Below are 18,201 nucleotides of genomic sequence, written 5' to 3'. Positions count from 1 at the left end.
TATATATATATATATATATATATATATATATATATATATATATACTTTTAATATTTTCTTAGTCCGTAGTTAGCAGTCCGATGTTAGTGGTCCACAATTAGTTGCTCAATAAAATAAATAAAGACCCCATCGTATTCGTATTGATCAGAATTAATCTTGACCCATGGTACCATGTTGTCAAATGACGTGTTGCGTACATAAAGTACCGTGTTGTCAAATGACGTGTTGCGTACAATCATGAGGTCTTATGATTAATCTTCTCGTGTTGTTTACGGGTGGTCCTGAAATATATAAAATCAAATCATAAGTAAATATATATGAAATATCATATTAATTAGAAATATATGATTAATTTAATTTTTCTCCAAATATTTTCGTAGCTAAACTAGCTTCGCATACCCGATCTTGTTTTAGTCGTAGTTTCTTCATTAAAACTCCGTTTTTGTTGGTTCAACTTGCCACTTCCTTGGATCGAGTCAAATTTTAAGAATATGAACTAAAAATACCTTAGGTTATATTCAAAATCACATTTTATAGGTCAAACTTTGGTGAAACTTATGAAAGTGATCATTTTCCATCATAAAAACAACATTTAATGATCATTTTTCTAAAAATACTTACACTTTGAGTTAAACCATGAAATTTTTATGTGTTAACATATTCATAAGAAATATCATTTTTCCAGAATATGAACTTCCAATTCAAAGCTTAAGATGGTTTTTAATTATCCAACCCAAAACAGCCCCCGGTTGCACTCCGACGACGTAGATTCATTTTTTAAGGTGTTCTTTGTAAAACCAAGTTATATCTTGTTAAGTTAGCATATCATTATGATATATTACAGGTCTTGAAATGTTTTAAAAGTTAAGTTAGAAGGATCTATTTAGTTTGCGAACCAGTTTGAAATCATTCAAACTATGTTCTTGTTGTTAAAATTTTATACCACAAAATAAGATAGCTATATGAATATGAATTGAATAAGATTATGAATAAGGTTACTACCTCAAGTTACTTGGACAAAGTTACTATAAGAGATGAGAAAAATCCTAGAATCAAAAGAGTGGTGGAGTTGGATTGAAAGGTTGGAAGTAAACTTGTATTTTTGGAAGGATTATTGAAGTTTTCTTGTAAGGAATTTATTATGATGATTAAGGCTTGTTTTTGAAGCTAGATCTTCATAGGTTTTTGCTGAGATTGTGAAGAACACTTAAGGTTCCTAAGAGTGTGTTTTTGGTTAGAGAAAATGTGTAGTAAAAATGAAATTGGAATGGAGTATAAATGGTGGTGAAAAGATGTATAAATTTGTAATATTGTGCAAAAGTCTTGTAATATGCCAAATTGATTAATCATGCATGCTAAGATCCAAAATTGGCTGACTCATGGCTGCTAATAAAGTGATTGTGATGTGTATATACCAATAGTAAATACGTATAGAAGCTGGGTATGATACGGGTACATATACCCTAGATATACGTATAAAAATCTTGAGAAAACGGAACGAGGATTCAAATATAGCTATCTTTTGTAAATATACTTATATTGTTTTATGTATATAAATCCTTTAAATGTGATAAAATACATATCTATACGATACATGTATAAGCATTATAAGTTTTAAGTATTTAAGTCGAAGAACGTCACATATAGTTATCGTTTTGAAAACTTAAGTTAGTAGTCTCAAAATATACTTATAACTCATTGTTATTAGTACAAAATGAGATGTTAAAACATTCTTAGATCATGTTAAATATATAAAAATACATATATATATACACAAACGTATAATTATCGTATGTTATATAGTTCGTGATATCATCGGTCAAATTGGACGGTCAAACGTTGTGTAAAACTCTTTTCAAAAACATAAGTCTCAACAATTTAGATTGCTTATCATGTTGGTAAGGTTTAATTTATGTAAATATTAATCTTATAAGTGTAAAATGATCGGAAAAATCCGGGTTGTTACAATTTCCCTCGTTTACCAAATCGAACAACGCCTTTCCAAGGTGCAACTTTAAGCATGACTATCTCTCCAATTTCAAATTCTATATCTTTTCTTTTAATGTCAGCGTATCTCTTTTGTCGACTTTGGGAGGTTTTCAACCGTTGTTGAATTTGGATGATCTTCTTGGTATTTTCTTGTATTATCTCCGGACCCGTAATCTGTCTATCCCCCACTTCACTCCAGCAAATCGGAGACCTGCACTTTCTACCATAAAGTGCTTCAAACGGTGCCATCTCAATGCTTGAATGGTAGCTGTTGTTGTAGGAAAATTCTGCTAACGGTAGGTGTCGATCCCAACTATTTCCGAAATCAATAACACATGCTCGTAGCATGTCTTCAAGCGTTTGTATCGTCCTTTTGCTCTACCCATTAGTTTGTTGATGATAGGCAGTACTCATGTCTAGACGAGTTCCTAATGCTTGCTGTAATGTCTGCCAGAATCTTGAAATAAATCTGCCATCCCTATCAGAGATAATAGAGATTGGTATTCCATGTCTGGAGATGACTTCCTTCAATTACAGTCGTGCTAACTTCTCCATCTTGTCATCTTCTCTTATTGATAGGAAATGTGCTGATTTGGTGAGACGATCAACTATTACCCAAATAGTATCAAAATCACTTGCAGTCCTTGGCAATTTAGTGATGAAATCCATGGTAATATTTTCCCATTTCCATTCTGGGATTTCGGGTTGTTGAAGTAGACCTGATGGTTTCTGATGCTCAGCTTTGACCTTAGAACACGTCAAACATTCTCCTACGTATTTAGCAACATCGGCTTTCATACCCGGCCACCAAAAATGTTTCTTGAGATCCTTGTACATCTTCCCCGCTCCAGGATGTATTGAGTATCTGGTTTTATGAGCTTCTCTAAGTACCATTTCTCTCATACCTCCAAATTTTGGTACCCAAATTCTTTCAGCCCTATACCGGGTTCGTCTTCCCGAATATTAAGATGCTTCTCCGATCCTTTGGGTATTTCATCCTTTAAATTTCCTTCTTTTAAAACTCCTTGTTGCGCCACCTTTATTTGAGTAGTAAGGTTAATGTGAATCATTATATTCATAGCTTTTACTCGAATGAGTTCTCTATCTTTTTTGCTCAAGGCGTCAGCTACCACATTTGCTTTCCCCGGGTGGTAACGAATCTCAAAGTCGTAATCATTCAACAATTCAATCCACCTGCGCTGCCTCATGTTAAGTTATTTCTGATTAAATTTGTGTTGAAAATTTTTATGGTCGGTATATATAATACTTTTGACCCCATATAAGTAGTGCCTCCAAGTCTTTAATACAAAAACAACCGCGCCTAATTCTAAATCATGTGTCGTATAATTCTGCTCGTGAATCTTCAATTGTCTAGACGCATAAGTAATTACCTTCGTTTGTTGCATTAATACACAACCGAGACCTTGCTTTGAGGCGTCACAATATATCACAAAATCATCATTCCCTTCAGGTAATGACAATATAGGTGCCTTAGTTAACTTTTTCTTTAACAATTGAAACGCTTTCTCTTGTTCATCCTTCCATTCAAATTTCTTCCCTTTATACGTTAATGCAGTCAAGGGTTTTGCTATTTTGGAAAAATCTTGGATGAATCTCCTGTAATAACCAGCCAGCTCTAAAAATTGGCGTATGTGTTTTGGAGTTTTCGGGGTTTCCCACTTTTCAACGGTTTCAATCTCTGATGGATCCACCTGAATACCTTCTTTGTTCACTATGTGACCGAGGAATTGAATACAGTTTTTCTTTTCTCAGTAACTCTAGCACTTTTCTCAAATGTTCTTCGTGCTCTTGATCATTCTTCGAGTAAATAAGTATTTCATCGATGAAAACAATGACAAACTTGTCAAGATATGGCCCACACACTCGGTTCATGAGGTCCATGAACACAGCTAGTGCGTTAGTCAATCCAAATGGCATAACCATAAACTCGTAATGACCGTAGCGCGTCCTAAAAGTAGTCTTCGGAATGTCATCCTCCTTCACCCGCATTTGGTGATATCCAGAACGTAAATCGATCTTCGAATAAACCGACGAGCCTTGTAGTTGATCAAATAAGTCATCGATTCTCGGTAATGGGTAACGGTTCTTGATGGTAAGTTTGTTCAACTCTCGGTAGTCGATACACAACCTGAATGTAACATCTTTCTTCTTGACAAACAGAACAGGAGCTCCCCATGGTGATGTACTTGGTCGAATGAAACCACGCTCTAAAAGTTCCTGTAACTGACTTTGTAATTCTTTCATTTCGCTGGGTGCGAGTCTGTATGGAGCATGAGCTATTGGTGCAGCTCCTGGTACAAGGTCTATTTGAAATTCAACGGATCGATGTGGGGGTAATCCTGGTAATTCTTTCGGAAATACATCGGGAAATTCTTTTGCGACGGGAACATCACTGATGTTCTTTTCTTCAGGTTTAACTTCCTCGATGTGTGCTAGAATGACGTAACAACCTTTTCTTATTAGTTTTTGCGCCTTCAAACTACTAATAAGATTTAATTTCGCGTTGTTCTTTTCTCCGTACACTATTAAAGGTTTTCCTTTTTCACACATAATGCGAATCGTATTTTTGTAACAAACGACCTCTGCTCTCACCTTTTTCAACCAGTCCATGCCAATTATTACATCAAAACTTCCTAACTCGACCGGTATTAAATCAATCTTAAACGTTTCATCCCCCAGTTTAATTTCTCTATCCCGACATATATTATCTACTGAAATTAATTTACCGTTTACTAATTCGAGTAAAAATTTATTATCCAAAGGCGTCAATGGGCAATTTAATTTAGCACAAAAATCTCTACTCATATAGCTTTTATCCGCACCCGAATCAAATAAAAATAAGCAGATTTATCGTCAATAAGAAACGTACCCGTAACAAGCTCCGGGTCTTCCTGTGCTTCTGTCGCATTAATATTGAAAACTCTTCCATGGCCCTGCCCATTAGTATTCCCCTGATTCGGGCAATTTCTAACAATGTGGCCCGATTTTCCACATTTATAACAAACAGCGTTGGTATTACTTGCTCTGACACTATTCGTTTCGGCATTACTTATTCTAACACTATTTGTTCCTTTAGTTCTGTTAAACCTTGGTCCGTAGACCTCACACTTTGTCGCGCTATGACCATTTCTTTTACACCTGTTGCAAAATATCGTGCAAAATCCCGGGTGATTTTCTTCACACCTATGACATGGCTGATTTTGGTTTTTGTTGCCGTTGTTGTTATTGAGGTTGTTGTTGGGATTGTTATTGTTGTTGAAACGGTTGTTGTAGTTGTTTTTGTTGTTGGAACGTTTGTTGTAGTTATTGTTAGGATTGCGGTTATTGTTGCTATTGTTGTTGCGGTTGTTGGGATAGTTGTTGCGATTGTGGTTGTAATTGTTATTGTTGTTGTACTGGTGACTCTTGTCACCATTTTCCTCCCACTTCCTCTTGAGTTGTTTCGTGTTGGCTTCTTCGGCCGTCTGCTCTTTAATTCTTCCCTCAATCTGATTTATAAGTTTATGAGCCATTCGACTTGCCTTTTGTATGGAAGCGGGCTTGTGTGAACTCACATCTTCTTGAATCCTTACTGGTAACCTTTTTACAAACGCGTCGATCTTCTCTTCTTCATCTTCGAACGCTTCCGGACACAATAGGCACAACTCTGTGAATCGTCGTTCATACGTGGTAATGTCGAACCCTTGTGTTCGTAACTCTCTAAGCTCTACCTTGAGCTTATTGACCTCATTTCTAGGACGGTATTGCTCGTTCATCAATTACTTGAATGCCGACCACGGTAGTGCGTAAGCAGCATTTTGTCATACCTGTTCCAGATAGGTGTTCCACCACGTTAACGCAGTACCTGTGAAGGTATGAGTAGCGTACTTAACTTTGTCCTCTTCAGTACACTTACTTATGACAAACACTAATTTGACCATCTCGGTGCACCGTTTTAATCCAATTGGTCCTTCGGTTCCATCAATTTCCAAAGGTTTTGTAAGACCTGGATCCTGATTCTGGCAAGCCGCGCGCCGCGCCACCTGGTCGCGCGCCGCGCCATATATCGCTGGCAGACTCCCTTGTTATTTTAAGAGTTTTAAAAGGGCATTTTGGTCTTTTCATGTTAGAGCCAGATTTGAGGACTTAACCTCATCCACCCATTTCATTTCCTTATTTATTTTTCCTTTTCTTTTCATATTTCTCTCTAAAACTCAAACACCCCATTTGATTCTAAGGGATTTTTGGAAAGGAAGAAGCGGGTTTTGATCTTTGGCGTAGTTGACAAGTTTGTTCCCCTCGTTCTTAGCTTCAAGGTGATACTAACTCCGAATTTCGTTTTGTGTTCATCATTCAAATTTGAGGCTTTTGATTGTATGATTCATAGATGGAACCCATTTAGTTGTTAATTGAAGATTAACACCAAGGTTCGGGTTTATAAGTGTTAAAGGTTGGTTTTAGGTTGGTTAATGATTTAACCATGTCTAAGACTCGAGAATGGTGTATAATCACTAGTATTAGTGATTATTGATGTATTGGAGACCTTTAGGGTTCTTATGGTTGACTAATTTTGACTAGAGTCAAAGTTGGGGTTTGTTGATGATTATGACCCGAATGTCGATTCGATGAGGTTTATAAACTTAAGATGGATTAAGTTGAAGTATAAAACCGAGTTAAATATGTTTTGGTGTCAAAACTTGTAATTGGTGAGATTTTGACTTTATGGGTTAAAATTAGGGTTTATGGGCGATTTTGAGAACGATAGGTGTTTAACACTTGTGTTCGGGTTTAATTGGCATATTAGGACCATTATCACTTGTGTTAGTGATTATTGGTTAGTTTGGGCACGGTTTATGCTTGAAAGTGCAATTGGGTCGAAATTGCACTAAGTGTCGAATTGGGTTGGTTTGTAAATCCATCCTAATTGTGTTGTGATATTTATGATAATGGAATAGGTACTTTCCATAGACGAGTTGTGGATTATTTGGAAGCATTCATCAAGGCGACAAGGTGAGTGTTAATATCCTATGTGCATATGTATGTGTAGGATGGATGCGGGTCGGGTGAAGTGGTTCTCGGTTATAGAGCTCACTTCACATATAGGTGGTTTTGATGGACTTGTGTATAGGTCCAATTGGCACGGTTGTGCGTTTTGGTTGACCTCCTTATGGCGAGGCGTACACTTGTGTGTACGTTATCACATTTATTGTGATGTGGATTTGGATAACCCCGATGTGGTGGATTTTATAATCCCGTGACCGTGGGTTTTGTTATTAGAGAAGTGAATCGCGTGTAGTTCGGATTCACGATGACGCGTGTAGTTCGGTCATCTTATTGAGGTAGTAATCTCGTGTGGTTTCGGATTACTAAGGCTCGTGTAGTTCGGCCAACCTCGATGTTGTCTTGTTGAAAATAGTAATCTCGTGTGGTTTCGGATTACTAAGGCTCGTGGAGTTCGGCCAATCTTCATTGTGGTATTCGGTTTTCAGTATTGGGTTAAGGGGTTAACCTTGGGCGTTTATATTTTGTTTTATATTAATGTATTGTTGTGATGTAGCTAACCCTCCGGGTGTAGCTATTTGGCGTTGTTCACATCGCCGTTGGTAAACTTATATTTTTGTTGATATCTTTAGCTTGTTGCTTAGAGATCGTACGGTATGCTTAGTATAGTTGCCTTGGAGACGGTGGCTCGGGTAAGCTTGGACTAGTGGACTTGCGTAGTTACTTTAGAAGGCTCGTTTTTGGATTGATTAGGATTGGGTAGCGTATCCCCAATCGCCATGCTCGGCTTTGTTTTGTATTAAAAGTCTTGTGGTCGAAAACTTGTATTTGTACTTAAAAGGGTAATTTGGGCATATGTGGGCCCGGTGTCGTAAAATCCTTTTTATAAATGGAACGTGTTAGTTTTACATATTTGAACATGTGGTTAAAAGCGTTTTGTCTAATTAGGTCGGGAAGTGGCCAATCATTTTCGCATTTAAACTTTTTAGGACAGACCAGTTTGGCGGGCCGCGCGACCTTATGGCACGCCGCGCCAGTTGCTGAACGAACAATTTTTTTTGTTATTTTGGTATTTTAAGTGGATTGTTCGTGGTTTGGTTTGGGTTGTTACAGGTTTGCAGACAGTGAATTCTTTGTAGGAGCATCCTACACGATTTCTTGCGCCGTTAGCTGCATTGCTAGATTCAGAGTTATTGTTGGTATGTAGTGCAGCATGTACTGCGGCTATGTTTGCAGCAAGAAAGGTACGAAATTCCTCTTTGCTCATATTCATGGTGTGTCGAGTAGTCGGTGCCATTTCCTTCAAAATAGCCAACTGAATCGAGTTAATCATACAGAATATTAAGAGTAGACAATAGTATTTCGTAGCATAATATGAACTCATTTATAAAAGCTTTTTCTTCATATTAGCATTTTATAAGTTTAAATTCGGGTACTACCTACCCGTAAAGTTCATACTTAGTAGCTAATATACAGTTCAACTACTACAATTCCATATGAAAAACTGATTATAATAATATATCACATTCAAATATTCTTCAAACTTACAATTCCGCTATATTACATATAACATGAAATATAGCACACTTTGATACAAGACAGTTTTGAAGATAAATCTAGTTAATACGCAAGTCGTTCAGCAAAGGCAATAAAAACACGCAATTCATAAGTCCAGAAACAAGTCATGCATTCGGGTTTTACTAGTATTATTTCCCATCCTTGATCATGTGGAAAATAACCGTTGTGACCGTTGGCTAGGCAGCATGTTGTAATGTCGTCAAAAGGACGAGGGTTACGTAATGCCCAACAGCCCCGTAACAATCTAAAAACCTTGTTTCTCACCTCAACTACCGAGTCCGTCACTTGTGGGAAGGTTTTATTTAAAAGTTGTAACCCAATGTTCTTTTTCTCAATTTGATGAGAAGCGAACATTATTAACCCGTAAGCATAACATGCTTCATTATGTTACATGTTAGAAGCTCTTTCTAACGAACGGAGTCCTATGTTGGGATATGTTGAGTCAAAATAGGTTCGTAACCCGTAGCGTAAAATTGCATTTAGGTTTCCCGCACTAAATGCCTTAAAGAAAACTTGGCGTAACATAAAGTCTCCCCAATGTGATATGCCCTATCTTTCAAAGGAAAGCCTTTTATAAACTAAGGCATCCCTGGAAAGTCTTTCAAATGTTTGACACATTAATTTCGCGATAACTAATTGTGCCGATGAATTCTGACCGACTCTAGATAAGATTTCATCAATCATATCCCCTGGTATGTCTTCTAAAATATTTGGCCGTCTATCCTTAACGTCTATTTTGTGTTTTTATACTGTAAAAATAGACGAGGGTTAGATTCATAAAAGATAATTAATAAACAATACAAGCAATTTTTACATTTATCATAAAAGTACAAGCACACAACAATACATATATTACACAGCATGATTACAACTCTTTATTCCGACTCACTCGTTTCTTCTTCTTCGGACTTGGTTCGTTTTGCTAATTTTCTAGGGATATATGGTGCTCCCCTAATACGAGCTGTCGTTTTCCACAATGGTTTAGAAAAACCTGGAGGTTTAGAGGTTCCTGGGTTATTGTTACAATTTAGGAAATACGGATGTTGCCGATACATATAAAGTTCATCGGGGTTGGAATCAGGTTTCTCTATTTTTACACCTTTTCCCTTATTATTCTCTTTTGCCTTATTAAATTGAGTTGGGGTAATTTCTATAACATCATCGAAATCCTCGTCGGGATCCGATTCATCAGAAAATTGGTAATTTTCCCAATATTTTGCTTCTTTGGCGGAAACACCATTGACCATTTTTAACTTTGGTCCATTGGTTGAGGATTTTCTTTTATTTAATCGTTTTACTATAGGTATTAATATTTCATCCTCCGAAACCTCTTCTTCTTCCGGTTCCTCTTCTTCCGGTTCCTCCTCTTCAGGTTCCTCCTCTTCCTGTTCCTCCTCTTCCGGTTCTTCCTCGGGAATTTGTGAATCTTCCCAAAATATATTCGACTCTTCATTATTATTAGATGAGTCGATGGGATTTGTACTAGAGGTAGACATCTATCACACAATATCAAACACGTTAAGAGATTAATATATCACATAATATTTACATGTTAATAATATATAGTTTCTAACAAAAAAAATGTTAAGCAATCGTTTTTAAAGAAAACACGGTCGAAGCCCAGACTCACTAATGCATCCTAACAAAATCGGTAAGACATACTAATGCAATTTTCTAGTTCTTTAAGACCAACGCTCGGATACCAACTGAAATTACAGTGTGGGGACTGTAGTGACCCGAACTTTTCCATGTTTATATATATTAAATGAAATTGTTATTTACAAAATTAATTGTTTCCAACATGTTAAACAATCAAACTTGTTAAGACTTGATTAATTGAAATATGTTTCATATAGACAATTGACCACCCAAGTTGACCGGTGATTCACGAACGTTAAAACTTGTAAAAACTATATGATGACATATATATGGATATATATATAGTTAACATGATACTATGATAAGTAAACATATCATTAAGTATATTAACAATGAACTACATATGTAAAAACAAGACTACTAACTTAATGATTTTTAAACGAGACATATATGTAACGATTATCATTGTAAAGACATTTAATGTATATATATCATATTAAGAGATATTCATACATGATAATATCATGATAATATAATAATTTAAAATCTCATTTGATATTATAAACATTGGGTTAACAACATTTAACAAGATCGTTAACCTAAAGGTTTCAAAACAACACTTACATGTAACGACTAACGATGACTTAACGACTCAGTTAAAATGTATATACATGTAGTGTTTTAATATGTATTTATACACTTTCGAAAGACTTCAATACACTTATCAAAATACTTCTACTTAACAAAAATGCTTACAATTACATCCTCGTTCAGTTTCATCAACAATTCTACTCGTATGCACCCGTATTCGTACTCGTACAATACATAGCTTTTAGATGTATGTACTATTGGTATATACACTCCAATGATCAGCTCTTAGCAGCCCATGTGAGTCACCTAACACATGTGGGAACCATCATTTGGCAACTAGCATGAAATATCTCATAAAATTACAAAAATATGAGTAATCATTCATGACTTATTTACATGAAAACAAAATTACATATCCTTTATATCTAATCCATACACCAACGACCAAAAACACCTACAAACACTTTCATTCTTCAATTTTCTTCATCTAATTGATCTCTCTCAAGTTCTATCTTCAAGTTCTAAGTGTTCTTCATAAATTCTACAAGTTCTAGTTACATAAAATCAAGAATACTCTCAAAGTTTGCTAGCTCACTTCCAATCTTGTAAGGTGATCATCCAACCTCAAGAAATCTTTGTTTCTTACAGTAGGTTATCATTCTAATACAAGGTAATAATCATATTCAAACTTTGGTTCAATTTCTATAACTATAACAATCTTATTTCAAGTGATGATCTTACTTGAACTTGTTTTCGTGTCATGATTCTGCTTCAAGAACTTCGAGCCATCCAAGGATCCGTTGAAGCTAGATCCATTTTTATATTTTTCAGTAGGTTTATCCAAGGAACTTAAGGTAGTAATGATGTTCATAACATCATTCAATTCATACATATAAAGCTATCTTATTCGAAGGTTTAAACTTTTAATCACTAGAACATAGTTTAGTTAATTCTAAACTTGTTCGCAAACAAAAGTTAATCCTTATAACTTGACTTTTAAAATCAACTAAACACATGTTCTATATCTATATGATATGCTAACTTAATGATTTAAAACCTGGAAACACGAAAAACACCGTAAAACCGGATTTACGCCGTCGTAGTAACACCGCGGGCTGTTTTGGGTTAGTTAATTAAAAACTATGATAAACTTTGATTTAAAAGTTGTTATTCTGAGAAAATGATTTTTATTATGAACATGAAACTATATCCAAAAATTATGGTTAAACTCAAAGTGGAAGTATGTTTTCGAAAATGGTCATCTAGACGCCGTTCTTTCGACTGAAATGACTACCTTTACAAAAACGACTTGTAACTTATTTTTCCGACTATAAACCTATAATTTTTCTGTTTAGATTCATAAAATAGAGTTCAATATGAAACCATAGCAATTTGATTCACTCAAAACGGATTTAAAATGAAGAAGTTATGGGTAAAACAAGATTGGATAATTTTTCTCATTTTAGCTACGTGAAAATTGGTAACAAATCTATTCCAACCATAACTTAATCAACTTGTATTGTATATTATGTAATATTGAGATACCATAGATACGTATACAATGTTTCGACCTATCATGTCGACACATCTATATATATTTCGGAACAACCATAGACACTCTATATGTGAATGTTGGAGTTAGCTATACAGGGTTGAGGTTGATTCCAAAATATATATAGTTTGAGTTGTGATCAATACTGAGATACGTATACACTGGGTCGTGGATTGATTCAAGATAATATTTATCGATTTATTTCTGTACATCTAACTGTGGACAACTAGTTGTAGGTTACTAACGAGGACAGCTGACTTAATAAACTTAAAACATCAAAATATATTAAAAGTGTTGTAAATATATTTTGAACATACTTTGATATATATGTATATATTGTTATAGGTTCGTCAATCAACAAGTGGCCAAGTCTTACTTCCCGACGAAGTAAAAATCTGTGAAAGTGAGTTATAGTCCTACTTTTAAAATCTAATATTTTTGGGATGAGAATACATGCAGGTTTTATAAATGATTTACAAAACAGACACAAGTACGTGAAACTACATTCTATGGTTGAATTATTGAAATCGAATATGCCCCTTTTTATTAAGTCTGGTAATCTAAGAATTAGGTAACAGACACCCTAATTGACGCGAATCCTAAAGATAGATCTATCGGGCCCAACAAGCCCCATCCAAAGTACCGGATGCTTTAGTACTTCGAAATTTATATCATGTCCGAAGGAGGATCCCGGAATGATGGGGATATTCATATATGCATCTTGTTAATGTCGGTTACCAGGTGTTCACCATATGAATGATTTTTATCTCTATGTATGGGATGTGTATTGAAATATGAAATCTTGTGGTCTATTGTTACAATTTGATATATATATGTTAAACCTATAACTCACCAACATTTTTGTTGACGTTTAAAGCATGTTTATTCTCAGGTGAATACTAAGAGCTTCCGCTGTTGCATACTAAAATAAGGACAAGATTTGGAGTCCATGTTTGTATGATATTGTGTAAAAACTGCATTCAAGAAACTAATTTTGTTGTAACATATTTGTATTGTAAACCATTATGTAATGGTCGTGTGTAAACAGGATATTTTAGATTATCATTATTTGATAATCTACGTAAAGCTTTTTAAACCTTTATTGATGAAATAAAGGTTATGGTTTGTTTTAAAATGAATGCACTCTTTGAAAAACGTCTCATATAGAGGTCAAAACCTCGCAACGAAATCAATTAATATGGAACGTTTTTAATCAATAAGAACGGGACATTTCAGTTGGTATCCGAGCGTTGGTCTTAGAGAACCAGAATTTTGCATTAGTGTGTCTTATCGAGTTTGTTAGGATGCATTAGTGAGTCTGGACTTCGACCGTGTTTACTTGAAAAATGATTGCTTAACAAATTTTGTTGGAAACTATATATTTTTAACATGTGAATATTATGTGATATATTAATCTCTTAACGCGTTTGATATTATGTGATAGATGTCTACCTCTAGAACAAGTCCCATTGACTCACCTAATAATAATGAAGGTCAAATGTAAATTGGAATGATTCGTGGACTGATTCATAAGTTCCCGAAGAGGAACCGGAAGAAGAGTCGGAACCGGAAGAAGAATCGGAACCGGAAGAAGAATCGGAACCGGATGAAGAAATAGAACCGGTGGGGGAAATAATAAAACGGTTAAGTAAAAGAAAATCCTCAACCAACCGACCAAGGTTAATTATGGTCAATGGTGTTTCCGCCAAGGAAGCAAAATATTGGGAGGATTACCAATTCTCCGATGAATCGGATTCCGACGAGAATTCCGATGATGTTATAGAAATTACCCCAACTGAATTTAAAAAGGCAAAAGAAAATAATAAGGGAAAGGGCATAAAAATAGAGAAATCTAATTCCAACCCCGATGAACTTTATATGTATCGCCAACCCCCGAAGTCCTTAAGTTGTAACAATGACCCGGGAACCTCTAAACCACCAGGTTTTTCTAAACCAATGTGGAAAACGACGGCTCGTATTAGGGGAACATCATATATCCCTAGAAACTTGGCAAAACGAACCAAAACCGAAGAGGAAGAAACGAGCGAGTCGGAATAAGATAGTTGTATTTGTGTGGTGTAAAATATGTAATATAGTGTGCTTATGCTTTATGATATATGTAAAAATTGCTTGTATTAATAAGTATTTTTTTATGAATCTAACTCTTGTCTATTTTACAGTTTAAAAACACAAAATGGATAGACAACCCAATATTTTAAGAGACCTACCCGGAGACATGATTGATGAAATCTTGTCTAGAGTCGGTTAGAATTCCTCGGCACAACTATTTAAGGCGAGATCTGTTTGTAAGACATTCGAAGAACGTTCCAAGAATGTCTTGGTTTATAAGAGACTTTCGTTCGAAAGATGGGGGATATCACATTGGGAAATCCATAAGTTACGATGTGTTTACTTTGACGCATATATTGCGGGGAACCCAAATGCTATTTTACGCAATGGGTTAAGAAATTATTTTGACTCAATATATCCGAATATTGGACTTCGTGATTTAGAAAAAGCGGCTAACATGCAACATAAAGAAGCATGTTATGCTTACGGATTAGTAATGTTCGCTTCTCACCAAAGTGAGAACAAGAACATCGGGCTACAACTATTAAACAAAACGTTCCCACAAGTGACGGAGTCGGTAATTGGGGTAAGAAATGAGGTTTTTAGATTGTTACGGGACTGTTGGACATTACGTAACCCTCGTCCCTTTGACGATGTTACAACACGCTGTCTTATCAACGGCCATAACAGTTATGTTCCACAAGACCAAGGATGGGAAGTAATCCTAGTAAAACCAGAATGCATGACTTGTTTCTGGACGTATGAATTACGTGTCTTTATTGCCTTTGTTGAACGACTTGTTTACTAGCTAGAATTATCTTCACAACCATCTTGTATCAAATTTATTGTGTGCTATATTTCATGCTATATGTAAAATAAGCGGTATTGTAAGTTTGTAAAATATTGTGTAAAAGTTTGAACGCGAAATATTATTATAATCATTTTTTTCATATAGAATTGTAGTAGTTGAATTGTATATTAGCTACTAAGTATGAACTTAACGGGTAGGTACTACCCGAATTTAAACTTATAAAACGCTAATATGAAGAAAAAACTTTTATAAATGAGTTCATATTATGCTACGAAATACTATTAACTACTCTTAATATTCTGTATGATTAACTTGTTCCATTTGACTATTTTGAAGGAAATGGCACCGACTACTCGACACACCTTGAATATGAATGAAGAGGAATTTCGTACTTTTCTAGCTCCAAACATAGCCGCAGTACAGGCTGCGCTACATACCAACAATAACCTTGGATCCAGCAAGTACAGGAAATCGTGTAGGATGCACCTACAAAGAATTCACTGCCTGCAAACCTTTGGAATTTGATGGAACCGAAGGACCGATCGGATTGAAACGGTGGACCGAGAAGGTCGAATCGGTGTTTGCCATAAGTAAGTGTACTGAAGAGGACAAAGTGAAGTACGCTACGCATACCTTCACAGGTTCTGCGTTAACATGGTGGAATACCTATCTAGAGCAAGTGGGACAAGACGATGCGTACGCACTACCGTGGTCAGCATTCAAGCACTTGATGAACGAGAAGTACCGTCCCAGAACCGAGGTCAATAAGCTCAAGACAGAACTTAGAGGGTTACGAAACCAAGGATTTGATATTACCACGTACGAAAGACGATTCACAGAATTGTGCCTATTGTGTCCGGGAGCATTCGAAGATGAGGAAGAGAAGATCGACGCGTTTGTGAAAGGATTACCGGAAAGAATCCAAGAAGATATAAGTTCACACGAGCCCGCCTCCATACAACAGGCATGTAGAATGGCTCACAAACTAGTGAACCAGATTGAAGAAAGAATTAAAGAACAGACTGCTGAAGAGGCCAATGTGAAGCAAGTCAAAAGAAAGTGGGAGGAAAACGGTGATAAGAATCACCAATACAACAACAGCAATTACAATAATAATCGCAACAATTATCCCAACAATCGCAACATCAATTGCAACTACAACAAACGGCCCAACAACAACAACAACAACAACAACAACAACAACAACAACAACTACTACTACAACAATCATCCCAACAACAATAATAACCGCAACAACAACAATCAGAAGCAGCTATGCCAAAGGTGTGAAAAGTATCACTCGGGGATCTGCACCAAATTTTGCAACAAGTGTAAAAGAAATGGTCATAGCGCGGCGAAGTGTGAGGTCTACGGAGCAGGGGTTAATAGAACGAAAGGAACAAATGGTGTCGGAATGAGTAATGGCGGAGCAAGTTGTGTCGGAGCAAGTTATACCAATGTAGTTTGTTATAAATGTGGAAAACCGGGCCACATTATTAGAAATTGCCCGAACCAGGAGAACACGAATGGACAAGTGATAATGCTAAAAACGAACATATATTTCATAGCATTATTCCTCAAGAAAGACAAGCTTTTAGTTGCAATTGTTCTATTTACAAGTGATATTCGTTTAAATAATAAAAGGTGAAGACAAAAGACAGATTCGACGAATTGAAGACGCAAACGACCAAAAAGCTCAAAAGTACAAAAGACAATCAAAGAGGTTCCAATTATTGATAAAAAACGTCTCGAAATTACAAGAGTACAAGATTCAAAACGCAAAGTACAAAATATAAAATTGTACGCAAGGACGTTCGAAAATCCGGAACCGGGACCAGAGTCAACTCTCAACGCTCGACGCAACGGACTAAAAATTACAAGTTAACTATGTATATAAATATAATATAATATATAATTAATTATATTAATTATATATATATTATATATATATTATAAACCGTCGGTAAACAAAGAGCCAAACTCCTCTGAGCTGTAAAAGCAAACTCCGCGACTCGCGGAGTTTGAAGGCCAAAAAGGCCGCGAGTCGCGGAGCCCCCAGTTTTGAAACTCCCTATAAAGCAAACCGAAATCTGATCATTTTCATCATCTTTTTCTTCTTCTCTCATATATACGTAAAATATATATATATATAATTTATATTTTAATTTTAATTTTAATTATAATTCTAATAATAAGGGTATGTTAGCAAATATTGTAAGGGTGTAAGTCGAAATTCTGTCCGTGTAACGCTACGCTATTTTTAATCATTGTAAGTTATGTTCAACCTTTTTACATTAATGTCTCGTAGCTAAGTTATTATTATGCTTATTTAAAACGAAGTAATCATGATGTTGGGCTAATTACTAAAATTGGGTAATTGGGCTTTGTACCATAATTGGGGTTTGGACAAAAGAACGACACTTGTGGAAATTAGACTATGGGCTATTAATGGGCTTTATATTTGTTTAACTAAATGATAGTTTGTTAATGTTAATATAAAGATTTACAATTGGGCGTCCCTATAAATTACCATATACACTCAATCGGACACGATGGGCGGGGTATTTATATGTACGAATAATCGTTCATTTAACCGGACACGGGAATGGATTAATAGCCACTAGAATAATTAAAACAGGGGTGAAATTATGTACAAGGACATTTGGTATAATTGATAACAAAATATTAAAACCTTGGGTTACACTCAGTCGACATCCTGGTGTAATTATTAAACAAAGTATTAAAATCTTGTTACAGTTTAAATCCCCAATTAGTTGGAATATTTAACTTCGGGTATAAGGATAATTTGACGAGGACACTCGCACTTTATATTTATGACTGATGGACTGTTATGGACAAAAACCAGACGGACATATTAAATAATCCAGGACAAAGGACAATTAACCCATGGGCATAAAACTAAAATCAACACGTCAAACATCATGATTACGGAAGTTTAAATAAGCATAATTCTTTTATTTCATATTTAATTTCCTTTATTTTATATTTA

This window comes from Rutidosis leptorrhynchoides, chromosome 1, assembly GCF_046630445.1.
Source record: "Rutidosis leptorrhynchoides isolate AG116_Rl617_1_P2 chromosome 1, CSIRO_AGI_Rlap_v1, whole genome shotgun sequence".
NCBI lineage: Eukaryota > Viridiplantae > Streptophyta > Magnoliopsida > Asterales > Asteraceae > Rutidosis > Rutidosis leptorrhynchoides.
This window is presented reverse-complemented; position numbering follows the sequence as displayed.